This window comes from Ixodes scapularis, unplaced genomic scaffold (assembly GCF_016920785.2).
Source record: "Ixodes scapularis isolate PalLabHiFi unplaced genomic scaffold, ASM1692078v2 PGA_scaffold1__304_contigs__length_218370807, whole genome shotgun sequence".
Classification (NCBI taxonomy): Eukaryota; Metazoa; Arthropoda; class Arachnida; order Ixodida; family Ixodidae; genus Ixodes; species Ixodes scapularis.
This window is the reverse complement of record NW_024609846.1, coordinates 189597095-189621576: the sequence shown is the minus strand read 5'-3', so window position 1 is coordinate 189621576 and position 24482 is coordinate 189597095. Positions and strand designations below refer to the sequence as shown.

At 48.1% G+C, this 24482-nt stretch overlaps 1 long non-coding RNA gene across 1 annotated transcript in view; it reads left to right on the top strand.

Moving 5' to 3' along the window:
* LOC121836193 overlaps positions 1–21119 on the top strand; it is a 53801-nt gene extending 32682 nt beyond the window's left edge. The window contains exon 2 of the long non-coding RNA XR_006077825.1: positions 20831–21119. This is a non-coding gene — a long non-coding RNA (uncharacterized LOC121836193). The remainder of the gene's footprint in view (positions 1–20830) is intronic.
* The last annotated feature ends 3363 nt before the right edge of the window (positions 21120–24482 follow it).

The window sequence follows — 24482 nt, the reverse complement described above, 5'->3', positions numbered from 1 at the left end:
TTTGAACCGCTATATAGAGAATATATTTTCCGCGTTGTTCTGGCAATAGACACTATTTACTAGTGATGGGCCGAACTTTTGCGGAATCAAAAGTCCGGCGCCGAATAGCCGAACTTTTATAAAGATTCGGCATAAATACATTTTTACCAGACCTAACATTGATATTCAGTTTTTCTTTTTTCCTTTTTTTTTGGCGAGAAAAGGTTTTACGTTTTTTTTTTTCTTATCTTAAATGCAACACCTAATGCCTATTGACACAGTTATAACTATATAAGGTGATAGTATACATTTTTCTTGTATTGCATGGTGTCGTTTTTGTGTGTTTACTGGCAATTTTAGTGACTTCTTGAAGAAGTGGCGTGACGACAAGGCTGGGTAGAAGCGAGCGTGGCGCAGTCACAAATCACGCTACGAGAGTTTCGGTTTCGAGGCATTATCATTGCAAGCCTGCATATGGGTGTAAATGAATGAAATGAAGGCAATAACGCTCCATTCTTACTTTTTCTGGGAGTCATTGTTTTCTGCGCGAAAACGAATGCAACGGTTGCTGAGCCTTCACCAGAAGTGATGATACTATTATTGTAAATATGCATGTTTTTTACATGAGTCATTTGACGTAAGATTTGCATGAATGTGTCCGTCTTATATGTGCAACGTCTCATTTCTATCCTTTAAAATACCATTTTCTGGTGTTAGGACAAGTTCAGAAAGATAGGGAGACTTAGGAATGTCGGAAGTGCAACGTCGAGCATTATAGTTTTGTGTTTAGTTTCATGCGGATACATGAAAAACCCGAAATGACGCTAATTGAAAAAAAAAATATTCATTTGCTTTGGCACACACTACTTCTGAGCCGAAAACAAAATTGTTAACAGGCTGTAGTAGAGCCTTGTTGGTGCATAATACTAAAAAAGGCCAACTGAACTTAAGAAAATAGAATATAGAGAGAGAAAGAGACAGGCATACCGCTGGACAACCAACTGTGGTTTAAAACTTCCTCCTGTTTCTGAACCTTGACTTTGTGCTTTTTTCTTTTTTCTTTTTCTTTTTGTTTTAAAACCCACGTAAAAACACCGCTCATATCCGAATCCTAACTAAACTAAAATTTGAATCACCCGCACTTAACCGGGTCATAAAACACCGCAAATATTGTTCTTCTTTGGTATTGAGCTTGATCGAGGGCTCGCTGACGCACGTGGCTTCATTATGCACGTATGCACGAGGGATGCTCGAGACCTTGGCCATCGAGCAAAACGAAGCCACGTGCGTCAGCGAGCCCTTAATCGAGCTCAATACCAAATAAAAACAATATTTGCGGTGTTTTATGACCCGATAAAGTGTGGGTAATTCAAATTTTAGTTTAGTTAGGTTTCGGATATAAGCGGAGTTTTTATGTAAGTTTAAAAAAAAAAAAACACAAAGTCAAGGCTTTGAAAGAGGGGGAAGTGTTGAACCACAGTTGGTAGTCCAGCGGTATGCCTGCCTCCTTCTCTCTCTATATTCTATTTCCTAAGTTCAGGTGGCCTTTTTTATTTACCAAATTGTTATAAATGCGAGGAGTGCTTTAAAGTAATTGTCGGCCAATTTTTCAACTACCTCGTTGCATCACTGTAAATGTTAAATGAAAACCACGTTATCCAGAATGTACCGCATCACTTGTCACTTGCGCAGTGCACTGCGTAACTTTCTGGTCGATCTTCGATTCTTTATGCAGAAAATATTAAAGAGAACCACACTCCCTCACAAACGCCGTTACCATGTTGCCTACTCCACACCTCGCCGCAATGGCTATTGTTCTACACTGCACGATGGTAGCCGCATGACTGCACGGCGTCTGTTTGCAATCCATGGCCCCGTCGCGTTCTCGTGTGTGCACAGAGATTTGCCGAATTTTTCCCTATTCTTTGCCAAACTTTCCTTCAAAAGTGCGGCATTTGCCGAACTTTGCCGAATCGGAATTTTGGCTGATTCGGTCCGTCACTAATATTTACGCCGTGAAACAATTAACTATATAGTTTCTTCTTTCGTTTGTGCAATTCACTTTTGTTTTCAGGTATCAAAATTTTTAATTCAGTTATTTAATTTCGACGCAACAGTAGAAAAACATCTACGTTAACGTACATATCGTCGTGTTCATACGACTCAACACCCCTTTGTTTACCAGTCATACATTTTACCTGCCTCCAAATGTTTGAGCACTTCAGTAAAGAGTTGAGCTTGCTGGTGCATACCTGTAAATAAATCAGCTTGATATTTAGAACTTGTAGGGTTCGGTGCTACTGCTCACCCGAAAGGAGGACCAACGAGGCAGATATCAGAAAACACACCTTTAGTTTATGCTTGCGGTGGATGATCTCTGGCAGCCGGAGCCTCGACCGTGGCTCGCGCGCAAGTTGCGCGCCGTGCGCGGAGCGCGAGTTCTTTTGCGCGGTGATGAGCCGCAAAGCCCACAAACTCCCCCCCCCCCCCCCCCCTACCCCCTTCTCTGTCGTCTGGCTCCGTGGCTGTCCTCTCTAATTGGTGGTGGTAGTGGAGGAGTGGGTTGTGAAGATGCATAGGCGGCTGGATGCGGTTCTTAGAGGCCGCCTCAGGATTGGTGATGCGGTTATTCCAGTTGCCCATGAAGTCCTTGAAGGACGACGTACTCTCAGGAAGCTTGAAGTGCCGTGCTCACTCCTTGGCAAGGTAATCCTGCATCTGCGCGCTGGCACGGCCGTTCTTGTTCTTCGAAAACTTGATCTTGACGACATCGTCATACAGGCAGAGCAGATTGAGGAGCTTCTCGGTGTTCATCTTGTCAGAGTTGAGGCCGTACAACAGCAGCAGGGACCCCTGATGCGGGTTCGCCGCCTGAGGACGAGTGGGCACCCCCGGGGCCGTGGCTGGCAACGTAACGCTCAGGTGGACTTTCGTATCGGCCCTCGTCTTCTTTCTTGTGCCTCGTAGCCGTCGTTGTAGCCGCTGCCCGGCTGCTGATCTGGCTCTCTCAGGTCCCGACGTGATCGCAGTTTTTGCGTCTGGCGACGTAGCTAGGGCCGGTAGAGGGTCATCGGCTGCCCACTGCGTTGCCGTAGTCACCGAAACCACGTGGCTCATTAAGGAGGTTGAGAGAACCTCCGGCTACGGTTGGGGCGGTAGCGGGACATGTCGAAGGTTCAAAAAGAACGAAAAAAAGAATGAACAGTTGTCTTCGGGAAAGGCTTCTACAAAAAATCATTGGTAACGTTGGGCGCAGCAATGGAATAGCTAAATTTGCAAGCAGACTATCGGCGTATATCGAACAGAACTATTGCAACGCGCAACTTCTATGTCTTCGTCTTCGTCTTCGTCACCAACATCAAAAACAGCCCTCGCAGAATTAAGTTTATTTTTAAGTAAATCCCGGATCGGCATCACTCTCCACCTGCGAGAGAAGTTTGTCATCCAATTCATAATACCGTTTGAGGTTAATGACATGAACACGTCCAGCGAGTCGTCCAGCCTCACAATGAACGAGCGTGTACGTGAGGCGTGAGGCCTTGTCTCGCACACGATAAGGACCATCCCACCTGTTCGCTAGGGAAGTTGTGAAACCTCTGGAGGCTTCGCTAAGTGGGTCTGTCCGTCGGAGTACAAGGTCTCCAACTTCAAATTGCACGTCCCGGTGGCCACGATTGTACTGCTCAGCCTGCTGAAGCCGTGCGACGTCCAAGCTCTCCCCGGCATCACGAACGATGTCCATGAGTCTGCGTCGTAGGCTTCGAGCCAACTGAACGTATGAGCGGGCAGCGCCAGGGTTGTTGCTCTTGCAAGTGTTTTCCAGTGGGAAAGTCAGCTCCTTTCCGAAATTAAGGCAAGCTGGCGTAAAACCAGTCGGCCGGTTAACGGTTGTGCGTGTTGCAAACGCGAGTTCTTGTAGCCTTGCGTTCCAGTCGTGGTGACGTTCGGTGTGAGCTATTAACATCGATCTTAAGTTCCAGTTCACCCGCTCTGTGATGTTAGCTTGTGGATGATAAGGAGACGTCCGCCTGTGTTGAATGCCCAATGCGGCACATGAGTCTCGGAACACTTTGCTGGCAAAATATGTAGCGCTATCGCTAATGAATGCCGCCGAAAATCCGAACCGTGTGAATGTCTCCATCAGACAAGTCCAAATTTTCTTGGACGTCAGCGATCGCAATGCAAATAGCTCAATCCACTTGCTAAAGTGATCCGTGAGAACCAACATGTACTGGTTGCCACGCGGACTGCGTGGGAAATGGCCCATGACGTCGACAGCAACGCATCCCCATGGGGATCGACTTACGACTTGCTGCATAAGACCAGGGGGTTGACCACCCCGTGGTTTGGCTTTCTGACAAACCGGGCATGAACGAGCGTACCTCAGCACGTCCTGACGAATTCCTGGCCAAGTTGCAGTACGGCTTAACTTTTCAGGTCTTGCAGCCACTAGTGTGACCAGCCAAAGCAGAGTCATGGTAGCATCTAATGAACGACGTGCGAAGTCGGTGAGGTATCACGGCTCGAAATGGAGTGTCTGTTGAGCCACCCTCCTCGTCGTCGATCTGAGGTATGTACCGGAGGAGCAGACCGTCTTCGGCCAGCAACTACGAGTCAAAACCCATGTCAGCGCCTCTGTTGCCACGTCGATTACGTGAAGATATCCACTCAGAGACTCTGCGACAAAGTCCATCGTTCTGCCGTGCTGCATGAAGCTCATTTCAGCTAATCAAAGTACCCCAGCGCGAGCCAACATCTATCGCAGCCGCAACATCGGCATCCTCGGGCACGTGCTCTTCGCCGAGCGGAGTGCGCGACAAAGCGTCTGCAACTTTGTTTTGTGAGCCTGGCGTGTGCACAATGGTATAGTCATATTTCTGAAGCGTGAGTGCCCTGCGTGCTAATCGTCCTGCCGGATTTTCCAGCCGCTGAAGCCAATACAAGGCGGCATTATCCGACTGGATCACAAAGCGCGCGCCATCAAGATACATGTTGAATTTCCGCAGGGCGAATATGATGGCTAGGCACTCAAACTCGCAAACGTTGTAATTCCGTTGAGCTGGTGTCAGCGTATGGCTAGCAAACGCTACGGGTCGAAAGATACCATCAAAGTCTTGAAGCAGCACAGCACCTAAACCGTAGCCGCACGCATCGGTTTGCAGCACAAACGGACGGTTGAGGTCTGGAAGCTTCAACGATGCTGCCTCAGCAATAGCTCTGGACAGTTGAAGGAAAGCATTTTGCTGTGCTTCTGTCCAACGCCATTTCAGGCCTTTGCGCAGCAGTTCGTTCAGAGGCCGCGTTGTCTCTGCACAGTGGTGGATAAACTGGCGGTAAAATCCAACCATTCCGAGAAATCGTTGCAAACTATTTGCATCATGTGGGGGAGGAAACTCAGTTATGGCCCTCAGCTTGTCCTCGTTGGGGTGAAGGGCTCCATCGTCGATTACGAAACGGAGCAAATTTATTTTAGATGTTGCCAGTTGCATTTTTCCCGGGTGAACTGTCAAACCAGCATTCCGCATGCGCTCGAGAATAGTCCGAAGGTGCACAAGATGTTCTTCAAACGTGCGTGAGAAGACTACTACGTCATCCATATACGCCATGTCGTAGTTGTGCCGTGCGTCTCCAAGCACAATGTCCACTAGACGCTGGAATGTGGCAGGAGAGTTGCTCAAGCCGAAAGGCATGCGCGAAAACTCGCACAATCCTCTGTAGCATGTGAATGCTGTTTTCTCGATGTCAGCGGGTTCGACCTCTATCTGGAGGAAACCGCGACTGCAGTCAAGAGTCGTGAAAAAACTCGCGTTTCCCAAGTTGTGCATGATCGACTCAATCGACGGGTACGGGTACGCGTCACGAACAGTTACCGCATTCAGGCGTCGATAGTCGACGCAAAGCCGAGCCGTTCCATCCATCTTGGGGGCAAGGACGATCGGGAAGGCCCAAGGGCTCTGTGACTCACGTACTGCACCAGTGTCGATCATCTCTGGGAGCGCCTTGTCCAGCAGGGCTCGCTTGTGTACGCTGATTGGTCGAGGGTTGCAGCGTAATTGAATGCTTTAGGACGCCGGTTCTGCCAGGGTTCTCCGTGAACATCGGCGAAAACTCCTCCAGGAGTCTTTGGAAACGTCGCTTTTGCTGGTCCGTAGCAGGACACTTCTGCAAAGAATCGCTTAGCGCACATGGGAGTCGCAAAGCAGGCGTTCTAACGCCAACGTTATCGACACTGACGATACAATCCTCTCGTCTGGTGAAAGGGATCAGTCTCAAGTCCCTACCTAACCGGTAGCCTTTGTTCGGAAAGTCAAGAACCAGGTTCTCCCCGAAAATGAAATCTCGCCCCAAAATGATCGGTACCGTGAGAACCAGGTAAGCAAACGAAATGCTGACGGCGTTTTTTCTCGTTTAACCCGATCTGTAACCTCACGGCTTGACTCGCGAGCATTTCTGGTCCTGACGCTAGCTGTAAGCGCACGTTAGTCTCGCGCAGGTTGGCTTTCTGCTCTTTGCAGCGTTCAATCAGGTAGTCCCCAAAAAGCGACAGACTCGCACCGATATCAATCAGCGCTGCCACAGCTAGTCTGAGCCCTGTATTTGTCATACGAGGCTCAATCAGCTCAAGGTCAGGCTGAATTCGACATACCGATGGAAGTTTTGCCGGGTTGTCCATGGTCATCGCGGCCGACAGGCGTTCAGGGGTCAACTCGTTTCTCGAGACTGCAGGACGGTTGCGTCGCAGGTTGGGGCAGTCACGCCGGAAGTGGCCATGGCGACCACAGCCGAAGCACCGCACCGAGTTGCGCTGGTCAGGGCCGCGCGTCGGGCTTGCCTGCGCTTGTCGTTGCGGCCTTTCTTAGTGTCCCACGTTGGACCAGCGATCAGCACCCCGGTTGGCGTTGCAGGGGAAGGACCTTAAACGGCTTTCACCCTGCCGTAATCTCGATCCAGCCGGCCGGGCACGTAGCCGGGGGTCCGAACCATCGAGTGGTCTCCCGCGCTTCCATTGCCCGAAGGCGAGGAGTCTAGCGCAGGCGGGGGGGGGGGGGGGATTTCTTCTGGGCCCGGGTGGTCGCCAGGCACAGGACGGCTCGAGAGCTTCTTCAGGCGGTGGCGGGGCCGACACTGCAGCTCGGCCAGGAGCGTCTCTTGTATGCCGTGGGCGTCCCGGGCCAGGTGCCCCAGGGTGGAATACGTGCGGCCATGCAGTTTGGGCCGGAAACTTGGGTTGCTCTGCTGCATCACTCGAGCAGCCCTGTCCGACTCCGGCGCCGTTGGGCAGGCTCTGTCATAGAGCTCCTGCATCACCGTACATATTCGAGGAGGGTTTCGTCCGCGTGCTGGGTCCGGCGCTCCAGTTCTCGCTGGACTCGAGACTGGTACCCAGGTCGAAGAAATTCATCTTGAAACTTCCGCCAAAAGTCTTCCCAGGTGAGGAAGGGGGCCACGATGCGCCACCAGCGCGCGGCGCTCGCCTGGAACGCCACGGGCAGAACCCGCGCAAGGATGTACTCATCCGAGGCTCCCGTGGCGAGCTTATAAGCCGCCAGCTCGGCCAGGAAGTCGGCCACAGACTTCCGGTCGTCGTAGCCCGCGTACAACGGGACCGGCACCTGGGCCGTGGACCTTGCCCTTGGAGTCCGTGGTGAACCAGGACCAGGCGTTGCGCGACCGTGCCGCAGAGGTTGGCCACCCGAGCCATCAGGACCAGGGACGTCGCGTCAGGCCCCTCTCCAGTCTTGCCTTGGTCTGCGATGGCTCTTTGGAGGGTCTGCAACGTAGAAGCAACCGCAGAAAAACAGCCCAACACAAAAACAGAACAAAACACGAAAGAACAGAAGAAGAACACGCAATATACTAAAATATGCACACTATTCACAACCGCCAAGCCCCGATGGCAAAGGTGGCGTCCGGTAGCCGAAGCCTAGTCGAACGTCCACGTAGGCCTATCGAGGATGGCTAAAACAAGAAAATACAGGCTAAAGGGCCGCCCACACTAGCGAGAAAACGCGCGTGGCACGCCGATCGCGGGAAGACGCGTCCCGCATCCTGAAGACCACACTAGATAGAGTTCTGCCGCCGCGAATGTCACGTGACAGCACAGGAGGCCTCGCGCACTCTTGAAGCATTCGATTTTGCGGAACGCGTTTTCAACGCGATCGGCGCGCCGCGCGCGTTTTCTCGCTAGTGTGGGCGGCCCTTTACACGCCTAAAACGGACTAAGGGCTCATTCACATTGGAAGCGGATCCGCGTTCGCAAAGCGGTTGCGAACGCGGTTGTATAAGGATTCAGTACAATAGCACGCGCACACGATGACATCAAATGCGCGTGCAATTGCACTGGATCTTTATACAACCGCTTTCGCAACCGCTTCGCGAACGCGGATCCGCTTCCAGTGTGAATGGGGGGTAAAAGCCTGCGCTCCAACTCGCGAGGGCGCAGTAGGCCTCGCGTGGAGCGCCGAATGTAGGGTTCGGTCCTACTGCTCACCCGAAAGAAGGACCAACGAGGGAGATCTCAGAAAACACACCTTTAGTTTATGCTTGCGGTGGGTGATCTCTGGCAGCCCGAGCCTCGACCGTGGCTCGCGCGCACGTTGCGCGCCGGGCGCGGAGCGCGAGCTCTTTTCCGCAGTGATGACCCGCAAAGCCCAGAAACTATACTGTCGTTTCCCCTCCTTTCTTTGTGTTTAAGTAAAATTTTGAAGTTCAAGCTGATCAATTTCCACGGTACAAATTGTTATAGCGAGGTGTGGTAGGTCGCATAAAACACCCATTAATGGCACAACTTTGTGTCGCAATATGAAAAGTTAAATTCGTGATTGTGTCGTGGAACTAAGGAATTAATTACAAAACATAAAATATTGAAATGGGCACCTCGTGTACATATATGTCATGAAATGTAGTTTACGAAATACGCTTCAATATGTATTGTTACGTTTCTAATTTACAAGAGGAGGTCCATAGCCAAATTAGACCAGATTAAAAGTGTGTCACGCGCCGTCTGCTCGCGCTTCGTCGTCGTCTTCGGTGGTTCCCGGCACGCGCCTTAGCACGCCGCTACACTATTCCCCCTAAGGACTTGTTTTCTTGGAGAGATGATCTTTGGATCGTTTTCCTGCTACACAAGCTCGCCCCATTGCTTTGGTGTTAGATAGTTTGCTTGAACTTGTTTGTTCCGAAAAGTTTATCTTGAGTGAAGTCCTTTCAGCATGCAGATTCTTGACATGAAACTTCGTGCTCATTTGCACACAATCTAAAGTTCAGGCCGACCTCACAGTCCGCCTGCAGCACCAAAGTCCAGCACGTTAGCGCTTTTGGAAGATTGATGCGAAGAGTCCTGATACCAGGGGGTCAAGTGGTTCACTTATTGTCACCCCTGGCGACATGTCAGAGAACAAATCTGATGCCGGCACAGATGTCGGTGCCTAAGTTCACAGCTCATTTGCGCCTTTTGAAAAGTTAACACCGACAACGATATGCATCGGCAATGCCTAATACAGGAGACACCATGATTTTTCGTGAATGCTTTCAACCGCAAAACTGCCACAACCTGTCCGAAAACCATTGAAGCCTAGCGCGCACTTACGCGCTTTTGTGGCGTGGGCTCTCGGGAGACCGTGACAGTCGGCTAGCGTTGCTTCAGTGATGGAACATGGAGAAGGAAGCTGGTCTGGTCGGTGGTAATCCAGGCAGGGCCGCGCCACTCAACAAGGTGCTGACACTCGCGCAGAGAATGTCCTTGCTCCTTGTAGAATGATATCTTGGGCCGTCAGGAAAAAGGCCGGGAATCCCACTTCTGACACCAAATGTTACTTTTCTAATTTACAAGAGGACGTCCATAGCCAAATTAGACCACATTAAAAGTGTGTCACGCGCCGTCTGTTCGCGCTTCGTCGTCGTCTTCGGTGGTTCCCGGCACGCGCCTTAGCTCGCCGCTACAATTTATATATATATATATATACAACGGGCATGGTGGCAGGAGGCCGAAGGCGTGGGTATCTAACTGAGAAGAAAAAAACCTTAGTGAAAATAGCTACAACGGACGATTTATTCTTCGAAGTTTCGGCCGCCATTACTTGATGGCGACGGCGATGAGGCTGGGGTTCCTACGCTGTTGCACCGATGTGCTCTAGCTCTTGGCTTGATAACGCACTGCTGCAGACTATTTAAAGTCAAAGCTGTCTTTTTTTTTCTTCTTTTGTCGGTTGTCATTTTATCAGTACGTTACGACGACAACGACGGTACGCGGGCTCTTTGCGCATGGCACGATGGCACCGCCAAGCAAAACTCTACTAACGTTTTTATCCTTACAAGATAAAGATCGCATCCTGGCCGAAGTTGCAAGTGGAGAGAAGAAAGCTGTCATCCCCGGAATGTTGGGAATTTCTTTGAGTTCGTTGTCGATGAACTTAAAGTCGAAAGATGCAATCAAAAAGGCTCTTGCATCGGGGACATCGGCGAAGCGAAATAAATTGACACCGTTGGCGCACGAAGAGCTTGACAAGGCTGTGTACGCATGGTTTGTGGAGACGAGGGCAAAGAAGATACCCATCAGCGGAAGCGTCGTACAGCATAAGGCCTTAAATTTCGCTTGCCTGCTGGGAATCGACAAGTTCAAAGCTAGCACCGCCTGGCTCAACAGGTTCAAGGCCGCCATGACATTGTCGGCAAGACGCTTAGTGGTGAGTTAACATCGGCAGACACAGGCAGTGCTTCCCCTTGGATGTCAACAAACGTTTCTGCGTTGTTGAATGACTACGAGAGGTCTGGCATTTACAACGCCGACGAGACAGGACTTTTATATGAGATGCTGCCGTCGAAAGCTCTGGAAATGAAAGGTCAGCGCGGCCAGGGTAGAAAACACAGTAAAAAGCGCGTGACCATACTGCTGTGCACCAACGCGGACGGTTCCGACAAGCGTCACCGCTGGTTATCGGCAAGAGTGCAAGGACCCGTTGTTTGAAAGGGAACAGGAGCCTTCCCGTCAAGTATGTGGACAACAGCCGGTCTTGAATGACACGGGCCATTTTTTCGGAATGGGTCGAAAGACTCGACTGCGACATGAGGAGGAAGGGCCGGCGGGTTTGCTTGTTGCTGGACAATCGCTCCGCTCACTAAATTCCGGATGCTAAGCTCACAAATGTGGAGCTTAAGTACTTTCCGCCTACTGCACTTCAGTAATCCAGGCCCTTTACCAAGGTGTCATTAGAAGCCTAAAGTGCGCCTACCGCCAGCGAGTGATGCAGCGCCTCCTACTGAACGTGCACGCAGGTCGAGACACCAAGTTGGATCTCTGCATCGCGCTGCAGATGATGGCTGCTGCATGGACTGCAACCAAACATTCAGTCATCGGGAACTGTTTCACGCTCGTGGGCTTCCAGCTCGGAGACCCAGACGCCGACTCTGCTGAGGATAACGAAATAGTGCGTCCGCCGGGAGAGGCCGTTACTTCTTGGGCTGCGCTTCAGGATGCCGGAACTGCGCCGTCCGGTGTCGCGCTGGAAGATTTCATCGACGCTGACATGGATGTTATCGCTCATGAAGAAGTGAGTGACGAGGACATCATACGAAGTTTCCGTGACGAGGCGCAGTCAGATGAAGACGACGTGCCGCACCTGCAGCCTCCGCCGCCCATGGCGCGCGTACTGGATGCGTTCGACGTTCTCAAAAACTACGTGGCTGCGCATGATGACGATTTCGCCATGAGCCTAGTCGCCGATTGCGAAAACTGCGTCACGGAGCTCCTAACAAGGAAAGGGAAGCAGGCGTCTTCATGGTCGAATTGTTGACATTTCATCCAAGGTAGCAGCTGCTCGTCAAGCACATCGTTAGCCCTACAATGCGACAGTGTGGGCCTTGATATTCACATTTTACACCATTACAGCGTGTTCAGTTGCGAACCGTCAGAAAACTACTTTTGTAGGATTATTCATATTTACTCAATGGACTTTCCATGCATTCTCTCATTTCACACAGGTAAAAGGTTGGCTTTCTGCAGCTTGTATGCCGATATGTAAACATCTCGCACGGTAGTCACCAGAAGATTTTGTACCAGCGAAACTGGTAGACAGTAGGGAAAAGCTTGGCCGATGTCGATCAGTGGACAAAGTGCTTTTTCACAGCACTTGCGATTGAATATTCCCTTCGGTGTGACAGGCCACGCGAGCTATCTCGTTCGGAAAACAATCTCAGAGGCTACGCTAACATTTATACGAATATGGCTGGCAGTAGTATTGGCAGAGAAACATGCAACGGTGTTGTAAGGGATTGATATCTGGTACCAGTTGTGCTGAGTTAAGTTTTAAGTTAAGTTAGACGACTTTTTAGGAATAGAAACGTTTTACTACTTGTTATTCTACTGTACTTTTCTTTCATATTCCACAATCCAAAATTGCAAGCTATCTTGCTCATAAATGTACAAGCTGGTGCAATATCACTTGCAAAGTAATTATCGAGCCTCAGTCTGCTTTACTTTTACGCAAACCACCGGCAAAAAGCATTGTATCAAAAACAGTGGACCAAAATAAATGCAGAGCAATGCAACCAAGCAAATAGGCATTACTTTGCGTCTGCTTTGGTTCTCCTCTCTTCGCTCACTCTCTTTTGCGTTATGCTTCTCCGAAGTACCTACTGGACCGAGGGACGTGTGCATCTCAGTCCAGTACAAACAATTACAAGCACCTTGTAGAATATAGCAGCTGAAGGTTATCGTCCTTCAGCAGGCCGACCCCCAAGGAACTCTGGAAGGTTTCCTTCCCTTTTCTCTGGCATGTCGATGACGGTGTCGTCGTTGTGGGCGTCAGGGTGGATGGCGCTGCAGGGCAGACTGGCGTAAAAGGTCCAGTCGGCGCCGCTAGACGAGCGCGAGGCGCGTTCGCGGTCGCGCTCGCCTACTTTGTTCAACGGTTGACTGACAGAGGTGTAATTCTCGAGCAAGGTCCAAATAGCGCCAGTCCGTTGTGGCCACCCGCTGTATTGCCGTTAGGGTCCGCGGGGCCGTCCTGTAGAGGGTACCACAAATCCTGGCACATGAAGAAATCACTGATGCCGCTTCTTTCCATTACGCAAAGTTTGCAGCCCCACGGCTCCTCCAGCTGTCATGAATGTACCAGAAGCTACCTGCAAATGCGTTTCGCATTCCCGGAGGCTTATCTTCTTTGCTTCGCAGATTTCAATCAATAAATCAATCAATCATTTTATTTTTCTTTCACAGGAAAGAAGGTAGCTGGGGCAAAAAGCTGCAACATGTGCAGCTTGACAAGGCCCCAGCTCCAAGACAGCAGCGCGGGTAGAGGGCTTTGTTCAAAAATCAAATCTAAAATGAAAACATTCTTGAAGTTCAGAAAAGCAAAAAAAAAGAAGACAGTAACAAGATTCTAATGTAACATGATATCAATTGACAAAGTACACATACAATACGAAGCCTGAAATTCACAACATCGATAGTATAAACATTAAAGCTTCAAATGGTAAACTATGGCTAAGATCTGTTTCAACATTCAGCTTGTTCAAAAAAGATGGAAGTATGTATGTAAACGATGTCAGTCCATAATCTGTCTGGGGGTGGGTACAGTCCACTCTTCACTTCGCCGTGTGTTATAAACACTAGTATTTTTATTTAAATTTGCTACTTGTAGAAAACAACTGTTTATTTTTTGTGCTGTTTTATAAGATACTAGAAGGCGGTAATAATGTAGGTGTGTTATTCTGACAACATTAAAACGGACAAAAAGAGCATCTGTATGGTAAAAATAGGACAGATTTGCAACCACTCTTAGAGATTTTTTTTTGCAGAGTTAGAAGTTTGTTTATATTTTGAATGGTAGTGGCACCCCATACCAGGTGACAATATTGAAAATATGAGTGCACGAGGCCGTGAAAAATTATTAACTTAACAAATGAAGTGAAAACTGTACGGTACCGGCATAGAGTACCAACAGCTTTTCTGTTTTTTTTTTATGTATGTATTTTATGTGCTCATTCCACGATAAATTATCTGAAAAGATTACACCTAATATCTTGAATGATTTTACTATTTCGACTGCTTCCACGGCTATGGTGATATATGTGTTAGAATGAACAGTCACGTATTTGGCTCGAAACAGCATGCACTTAGTTTTGTTTACGTTAATACGTAATCTATTTATTTCCGTACTACTATGAAGCTGCGAGAGCATCTGATTCGCCCTTTTTTTCGATATCGTCGCAAGTAGTGCCTTCCAAAAATAATGTAGTGTCATCGGCGTAAGCTATTACTCTGCGATCTGGAACACTGTGCTCAATGTCATTAGAAAATAAATAATAGAGGACCTAAAACACTCCCTTGAAGGACTCCTCTATGTACTGTTTTTATAGTTAAGACTAAATTATTGATTTTAACAAATTGTCTCTGTTCTGCCAGATATGACTTAAATTAATGTACATGACCCCGAATACCATAGCATTCTAACTTTTTCAGAAGTATACTGTGGTTGACTAAGTCAAATGCCTTAGAACGTCAATATATATGGCTAAAGTCAGTAGTTTATGTCCTATATTATTTATGATTACTTCTTTCTGGGCCAATAGAGCGGATTCAGTGGACCTTCCTCTTCTGAAGCCGTGTTGACTGTTCGTTAACAAGGAAAATTGCTCCAAATATGGTGACAGTTTATGATACAGTATTTTTTCGAATCCCTTAGAAAAATTGGAAAGTATTGATATTGGCTTATAATTCCCCAACAAGTTAATATCGTCACCCTTAAATAACAAAACAACCTTAGCAATTTGCATAAGTGTTGGAAATACGCCTAAAGACATTGAGAGATTAAATATAAATGTGAGTGGTGTAGCTAGGAAGTCAATAACAAATTTAAATGGTTAAATATTCAAGTCATTTACATCATCTTCTTTCTATTTTTTATGCTTCAAAATGCCAGCATTACCTCATTTTCATCAGTTGGGCTTAAAGGAAAAATCCCGCTTATAAGGGATTTCGAAAACAAAATCTCCTATAAGCGAGATAGCGGCCCCCAAATCCAGAAGTGCGACAATGGGAACATCAAGCAGTGAAATCCTCATAGCGGTTCAATGATGTTAGGCTTGGGCTGGATTCAACATACTGATGGAATCTGTGCCGCGGCCTCTCTGCCCCCAGGGACTGTAACGGCCGTCGGCGAGTGGATGTCTGGTTTCAGCGTCGCCGGCCGTAGTAGTTTCCCTGGTTGTTCTGGTTCCGGCCCTTTGCCGCCATCTCGTGCCACCTCTTGTTTGTGGTGTCCAGAAGTCTTGGGAAATGGTTTCGGTGATAGCCGGGCTGCTCGCACTCATAGCAGCAGTCCGACGACAACAGTTGCCTGCTTAGACCACTCGCACCAAGGTGCCCGTCCGACCGCCTTCAGTGATCGGGTAAGGGACCAGTATGGGAGGGCCTCCACTAGGCTTGCGAACGGCTGTCGTGGGGAGGGATTATTCCGTTGTGGCTGGGGTCAATGCTGCTTGGCTGCGGGATTTCGACTGCAGCGTGCCAGTGTTTCCCAGCACTTGCAGGAGCAGACTTATTAAGACGGTTCGCTTGGGTGGTGATCTTCGTTGAGCCCCAGCTTTCGATAGGGTGCGGCTGACGACATCCCACCTGTCATGGCAACCCCCGCTCGGGACTTTTATGGGCCCCGCTGTGACCTCAGGGGACCCCTCGATGAAGGCAAACATCCGCTTACCCTACACGGTAGAATGCCATGCATGCCACACCAACCCTCCTGGTTCACGTGGTGGGGAAGGGAGGTCTCGTTCGGACAGTCCACTTACGTAGATGCCTCGGGGCCCCGCCATGCCGGTTCCAGCGCCTGCATGGCTGGTGGAAGTGGCACAGTTCTGTTCGGCATGAATAGCTTCCACGATGAGGCAGGCAATTCGGGCTAGCGTTTCAAAAGTCTCGGATGTGCGGCTGATGAGGTAGACGTGGTATCTTGGGTGGTACTGTTTTCAGACCTGAGCTACTCTATCCGACTCTGGTGAATTCAGGTTCGCCCTTTTGATGAGGGAGCTACGTCCTTGCCTTGAGGTCTCGGAGAATCTGCGTTCCGTACCCTGCGGGCAGAAACTCTTCTTGAAGCTTTGTCTGGAAGTCCGCCAGGCTGGGTTTCCTGCGCCGCTGCACGACTCCTGCACTGCTCCTACACTTTTCTGAACTCGCACTGGACTAGTTCGGAACTTTCTAGTGGAAACCAACAGACCTAATGTTAACCTCATACTGTTATTCCTCATACTCCCAACTGAAAAATCGTATTGGTACCGGCTGGGTTTGCGGAGAAAATACTAAGGACCAATTAGAACCAGTTTCAATCAGAACTCATGTTAATGTTGAGTTTTTGTTAGAGTTGATTTTTTTTATTAGAAAAATTTTGCCAGCTGGAACCAACTAAATCACATAGGTTCCAGTTAATACCGCTTAGAAATCCAAGAGGGTTTAAAGGAAAGTTTTCACTGGATAGCCATTATCTACGTTACAAATAAACGACCTAACGCGACGTAACTATTCGCATAGTAATAACACACGCACAGACGACGGCACCACTGCAATGAGGGATCGGCGCCTCTCGGATTTCACTAGTACCTATAGTTACCGATAGCAAAGGTTCTCGCGTAACACTAGATAACTGAATCAGACACTGCCGATTTGCAGCTGACAGCACGTAAAATAAACCCTGAAACGAACAGAACACGAAACGAAGTTAAGACAGAAAGCTCTTAACACAGTCTCCTCTTGATTCAGGGTTTATGACGATCAGCTTAAACCTGCTCACACGCACTCCTCTTTCAACGTAGTCATAAAAAGCAAACTCACCTGTTGCAATGCGGTCTCTGCTGTCGGACGATACCTCCTTTTCCCATTTTGTATTCAAGTTATCCCAGCACTTCTTTAGTTGTATGAAATCGCGTGCTCGGACCCCGTGGTTCCTGTTGTACTCGATCGTGAGGAGCCCCCACGCCTTCGCCCTTGCCTCTGCGGACAACTTGTTAGTACATCGGTTTTCGATGACGGGATACCTCGGCACCATATTCGCGAGAAAAAACTTCTCATTTTCAAAAAAAGATACCTTCTTCGGCTCGGCCATGGCCCTCAACGTAAATGCAAAATTTAAAGCAAACACAAGACTGGAAAAAAAGAAATAAAAACAGCAGGAAGAGCACCGAAGAAACGAAATCGACCAGCAATTAAAGGACCGCGATAGCGAGAGTAAAAGGCGCGACGCTGAGCTGTGCTCTGCTTTGCCAGACGAGACGACGACATGGTCAAAAGCCGCTAAACATTTACGTCTTGAAATTATTAGACTCGCATTTTAACGTACGTCGAACCCCAGAAAAAATTATGCTACAAATTATTTTATATTGTAGTTTCTTTCAGCACGGATTTTAGAGTACTAACAATAAAATGTACTGCAATCTCTATCCTAGACGTGCTCAAGGTATCCTTGGACGACGAAGGAGCCTTTCGTCTGCTCCTTACGTAAGGAAAGGGCGGGACGCCTTTCTGACAAGAAATGGCACCTTTCCTTTCCTTTTCCCATTTCCTTTCCTTACGTAAGGTAAGGAAAGGCGGAAAGTGAAGTGGGCGTTTTTGAATTCGGGCGTAAGCCTTCCACTCCTTTGTGAGCGCCGGAAAATAGCTCGATAAGAATTCCTATTCCTGTTGAGAAATCAAATGTTTAACCTTAATACAAGTAACTACATAACGCCCCGTGTATCTGGGCCTCTAAGAAGTACTCATTCATGTCAAATTAATCAGATATATTTCTTTCCAAGAATTATATCAGAGTGGAATAACCTCCCCGAAGGAATATTATTAAGTGATACCCTAGCTTCTTTTGAAACATGCACATCTAAATCCTATAACCGGTATTAACGAACCTTTCCCTACTGCAGTGAATAATTTCGTATATATGTTTTTAAAATTTGAATGGATTGGGACTTCTGTGACTTCATATATTATCTGCTCATGTGTTCTTGTCTTTTTTTTATCTGCCTTGCTCGATGTTGTTTTTGCGCGCTTAGCAGCGTACGCTCTTGTAAATTTTAACCGTGAGAAGTTATTATACGTAAAAATGTTTTTGTTGTGTATTCAGTGTGATTTACCAAAATAGTGTACTCTTGTATTTCGTGATATGTAGTTTTCAAAAATGTGCCTTCATATGTATTACCTAGTGTTCTATTTTGTGTACTGTTGCACTCCTGTAACAACCCCTACAAGCTAACAGTATAAAAAAATAAAAATAAAAATAAAAAAAAACATTCACAGTGCCATATTACTTCACTTTAAAGACATTTGTGAAAATAAATAATGATTATATCATGAAAATACTTGAGCATAACAGAAAAAAAATGCAGGATATCTTCGAAAGCACGATCTTAATTACGTTATCTCTTTTAGCTTTTTATTGCTTTGAAAAGTGTGGCGTGCAGGTGGCGTGCAGGTTGGTCTGAGCGGGTGGCGGGAGGGATGTGTCTAGTTAACGTGACAGGGGCATCACAAAATTTAAAAAAAATAAAATCACTACATAGTTTAAAACAGACTAGGACGTCGACGGACTGCCAGGAATATGTTTAGGCTGACCACTGAATGTTCTCAACGTGCTCAAACGTAAGAGCTTTGCTTCGGAATACGTCGTCTACTGAGGGGTTGACAGAGGTTGTACACCGATTCCGGCGGTCTGATCGACGATGAGCTCTAGAAGCGGCTACCACGTGTCTTCTGAATTGGTGGATGCTGGATCAATTTACACCTCGAAAGATCCCGGTTTGTGTTGTGCGGGAATATTTTGCATGGCCACCGTGCGGTGAGCGGAGTGTATGTAGTCTGCACCACAACACCCTCCGTAGCTTGACTTTCAACAAGAAGGGCCTTCTGCACCATCTTGGCCTTGTGGGCGATGTCATGTGGGTCGTACGGAGGGGGCTGTTCTAAAGCCCCTCGATCTGTTTGCGTTTGTCTTTCAAGTAGCGTCAAATTCGACAGTCGACAAGGCCCGGGTTGTGAGCGGCCCTTGGAAGAAAATCGCGGTGGAGCACTGAATTGAGAGGCTATTCGAAGCGAATGGCGGTGGAGCAACCGCTCCTGGCACGTGTCCGGTACTTCTAAAAAATGCCTTTTTCAAAGTACTTTACGTTCCACTTGTGATTCGGCGTATAGCGACGGAGGGTTCTGTATCGCTGCTCGTGCTGCCTGGCGGGTCCGGTAGTTTTCTGGCATACCGGCTTGTCCAGTGATCCAGTGGATCCAACTTTTGATTTTATGTGTATGGAAGGGTCTGTCGAGTGTCTTGATGTGCCTCACGGTGAGACTGTTTGTGAGATGACACTTGCAGGAATATTAAAAATATCTAGGCAGTGACTGGCCGTAACCATGTGCAAAACAATTAAATAAAGGCTAGGGGCCACAAGAACTGACCAAATATAAAAATACCACAGCAGCATTCGCTAGGGCTTGCTGTGAGACTAGTAAATCTCCCCACGCTACGATGGAGGAAGCCTGCCGTACACCAGGCGTCCCCTGTGTCGTCCAACATGGAAGCTTCCTGGGGCCTCTCTTTTAAACGTCTACACACCATCTCACTCTACTCGTTTACACCCAACGTTACTAGAACAACTCAGTTTGGAAACTGCCATAGAGCCCACTTTGTAAAAGTGGCCCCCCAATCCGTACTCGATATAAGCGAACTAAAGCCAATCGGAAGGCCGCCATTTTTCCGCAGCAGCCTGTCCAGGAACTGCACGGCTGCATGTATTGGTTCAGGTCGAGTCGCCCAAAGGCCGGTGACGCTAGCCGGCTGTGCCATTTCGTCGTAGCTATATAAATCATCTTTCATGTTTTGACTCGACACTAAAGAGGGGCGCTGTTTTCATATATAGCTTGGTCTCGGTGGACGCGTGCTGTCTGGGTTTGAAGAGTTAGTTTCCCAAGTGAGTGTTTCAGTCACTTTTTTTAACCTCACGAAAAGATGTTTTGGGCATTTTTTCAGATGCTGCGCGATGTAGTTCTTACTAGATTTGGTCGTCGTAGAAAGGAGCGATGTCTTTGGCGCGCGAAATGAGTACGTCTTGATAACAGAACATAACTAATCTAAAATGCACCTACATATATCTTAATTATCTACACAAAGAGAGAAATAAGTAATGCTCCGTGAGGAGCCGGACGTTTTTTACTACGGTTCTTGAGGTGACAACGTGTATACTTATGGGCATTACTACCAGGTGTTACGCTAGCATTTGAGGAAGACGGCAAGGAGCAAAGCCCCCCTCTTATTCCAACGCACTATTGTATACCCCCTCCTCCCCGTCTCTTCTCTCCTCCGTAAAGATTAGTCTGTCACTCCAGGCTCGTACAGAAAGATTTCCTTTCCTTCCCACCCGTGGCTTTCGCAGTGAGATAATAAATCCAATGCACGATGGCAGACGACAACCGGACATACATTTCGGGTCTTGTGCCTGTTGCACGAGTGGTAATATTAGCGCACTTTTTGCGCTTTATAATTTTTTTTTAAATATACTGATTTGGTTTTCGATGGAGGTCAGCAAGTTTTTAATTGTATTCATGTTTTTAGTCACTAATTAAAAAGCTAATCAACACGTTTCTTATGCTGTAAAGGACTACGTATGTGAGCTCGTGTAACCCGTGCACCTCTGTTCCCGGCAGTTTCCTTGATGCTTGGGTAATTTGAGAAAAAGTTTATCGGGTTTTTGTAAACTTGCATTGCAAGAGAAAATGCTCTCATTGGATCAAAGAAAAAAATTGCACAACTAGGCTTTGGATGTAGAGTCAGTGGGTGTTGGCGTGCGCTGTTAGAGTGATGGTGCTCTTGGTTGATTTCAGATCTGCAACAGCACCAAGGAGTATCCTGACCTCCATTTGGGCGTGGCATTGTTTTCTCTCGAGTTAGAAGATGGAAACAAGGAGTGTCTCAAGAGTGGGCACCTGAATGAAGTCGCAGGATATTGGCGCACAAGCGGAGTGTCATCATATGTGAAGAATGTCATTAGAGATGCCAATTTTTTAACCACGCAACCAGAATGTGATCTATACAAGAAAATAAGAAAAACAATCTGAGAAGACGATTTTGACTTCTCGATTTTCTCTATTAAAAACAAAAACGTCTCGGTCAGCCTTTGAAGGATGGCGTACGGTACGAGGAGTCATAAATACCTTTTGCCTCCTAGGTAGTAACTTTTTGTTAATTTATTGAATTGAACGTCGTTCATCCGAATTAAAGTTTGTTTCCTTCTTATTTCGAGGAGCACATAACTTATCAATGTGTAGACCCCACCTGTGGCGATGCCCTTCTGCTATCGTTGCGCTACTCTCCGCATGCCGTCGTAGATGACTGAGGACGGCTGTTGATGACACTAAATGCGCACTGCATCACTAACCTCGTAATCGCACACAAACACTGCACACTTCAGATGTTTTTTGTCCCGTAAAGCAAGCAAAAGTTTGATACCGCGAGGCCCGAGCTGTGAGGTGAATGAGGCAAGACATTTTGGAACTGCAGCTCCTCCAGCACGGCGTTGGCCTCGTCACCAACCGCCTTCAGTCATCTACGACGGGATGCGGAGGGTAGTGCAAAGATAGCGGAGGTGCATCGCCGCCGTTTGGGACTATATTGAAAAAAGTTATCTGCTCCTGGGAAAGAAGACACTTTGAATTTATTCTAAATGCAACTTTTTTTTAATTCTCTCACTGAATAAAAACGTTGCGGCCGAGGAAGCAAAAACTTGTTGATAACCCCCCCCCCCCCCCCCACCCTTTCCCGCGCCTTTCTTACAACATTCTCGCGCCGATTTTTTTCCCCCAATATATTGCTACCTTGAAGAAAAGTTAAAGGTGTGTCTAACTAAATTTCTTAGGCCATCGACTATATTCACCTAGAGTGAGAGAGGTTATTTTTGTGTGTGTGTGTGTGTGTGTATGCGTTCCTCTGTGTGGTGTGTGGGCGTTTCTGTGTGTTTCTTTAAATTTTTTTTATTTTTCCAAAACACTGGAAAGACACTGCAATAATACTTAAGAAACAAGCGAGCTGGTGATTATTCATGGTAATAAAACCCGAGACTCAGGAACACAGAAGGGGACGAACACAACACGACGTCTCAAACACAGTTGAAGGTTTATTTGTCAGACACTCGTTTGAAAAGGCGAGTCCCCCCCCCCCCCCCCCCGGTGCCCCAACCGACATCCACAGTCCCGAAGGTCAAGCCGCTTCCTCCCGTCCAGTCCACGTCAGCAGCCCTCCTCGCACACACAGCCATCCACATGCGCCAGGCGCCATAGAGTCCATGAAAACGTCCACGCAGTTGACTTATCACCCTCCACAGCCACCAATGCTAATCCCCAACTTCCTCGCAACGCTTCCTTGCCCCCCGCCGTCGAATCACAAGCACACCACTCAGATATACCCCCTTTCCGTCCCCCACCCCCCTTTACAATTGCCGCTGTAAACGTAAACCTCGAAAACACATGGGGAGGGCCACCGAGTGAGCCAAAACGCCGCAAAGTAATCTCAAAGCCTTAAGGCCCGTTCACACAGTTGCGTTCGGAGCGACCACTACGCTTACGAACGAATGCAACCGGTTGGAGCGACAAGTTACTATAGCAACGAAGCGCCAAACGGTCGTTTCGTTCGTGTTCGTTCGCAACGCAAGGAGTTGAGCCGGGCTGAACTTTTTCGTTACGTTCGGGAACGACGGGAGCGACAGACCAATCACAGGTCAAGGAGCTCGGTCGCGCGCGTTGCATGCCGGTCGTTCCAGGCCCCTTCTATTTGCAAACATGGCGTCGGTGGTGATCGTCGGCAGGACGGTGTGGTGAAGGCTCATCGTTCCCCGTAAAAGGGCTATCCTTGACTGTGAATTTTCGTCGTGTGTCGTTAGGATAACCCAGCACGTACTAGAAGGGAAGATCCACCTACTTGTGCGGCGATCTCGTGGCGGCACTCTCAAGACAGCAGAAACGCCCGTGCCGTCGTGTTCGTTTACTTCGACTACAGTGGTGCTTTCTTAGCATTTGTGTCCTCAAACATCACCCGGATTTCTTTTTTGGCGCATTCCTTGCGTGTGCTCAAGTTCAAGGTATTACTGGTGCGTACCGTACAAAGGATGCGAATTTTTTACTTGTTTTCATCGCCCGAAAAAGGTGATTAGTGTTAGCAATCCTGAACGCTCGCATCGTCTGTCAAATTATATTTCTACGTTGCTATATCGTTGCTAAGATTACATCGTCTTTTATAATCGTAAAAAAGGCGTGTGGCGAGATTTTTACTGTTGGCAAAGTTGTGTATTAAAGTCGTGATCGTCCAAGACGGCGTACTGCATCTTTTTCTTTTTTTAATGCACTACCCTGCAAGCGTGTCCTGAAATAAAGAGTAATAAAGCTTGAGGTCATAGAAGACGGTCTGTCTATTTTCTGTTACGCAAGTGAGTGGCAGCGCGTCCCCTTCTTTTTGGAGGCACCGCTGAAACAGCTGACGGCAACGGAGAGGCGGTCGCCGTTCTGCCGACCCGCTGCGCTTGTTGCAGTGGTAGCAGGAGTGTACGCGCGGCGCAGAGCGATCGTTCCGGTCGCTCTGGTCACAACGGACGCAGTCGCGGATAACGGGTTCGTTTTAGATGTCTGAACCAGCCTTTACACAGCTATTGTAGGCGCACAGCAGATCTTCGTGACTGTACGCCGTAGCCGAACCCTCGGGCTGCTCCGGTGAGGACCCCGCTACCCCGCGTCGGGCACGAAACCGTCCGCCATGTTTGTAAGCGTAGCTGGGTCGCTTCCTATTGGCTAGGAGCAATAGCTGAAGCTCGTTTCTCATTGGCTGTTGCTTCGTATGGTTGCATGCGGTTGCATGTGTGTGTACACGTCGCGCACAGTCGTCGTTGAAGTCGCAGCGGTTGCATTCGTTCGTAAGCATAGTGGTCGCTCCGAACGCAAATGTGTGAACGGGCCTTTACAGTTGGTGCCGCTATCCGTCGTCCCCCCTTCTATGTACTTCCTCATGTATAATTACGTTACCAACACGCTCGACCTTCCCAAAAACCTACCCCCCTTCCCTTTATTTCCGTCTCCTTCCAATGCCCCCGCCCCCCCCCCCCACCCCCCCCCCCCCCCCAAAAAAAAAAAAAGGTCAATTTTATTTAATCTTTCGGCTGGATCTCACCCGTCAGGGAGACGAAAACTCCGTTTCTGATATAGGACAAGGTTAGGTTGTTTAAAGAAACGGAAGAATTGCCTATGCAGTTCCCTATACTCCCTATTCTAATGGTCTCCCTGAATATACTTTTAGTCGCATCTTTTTCTCTGTAGATAACTTCTGTTCTGGCCCACTCCGGGTTACACCCATTGCAGTCCTCAATATGTCTGGCTATTTCTGAATTTTAAGCCCTGAATTCTACTGCCCTTTTGTGCTCTAATAACCGATCGTTTACACATCTTCCTGTTTGGCGAACGTAAGTAAAACCACATGTCAATGGTATACCATAAA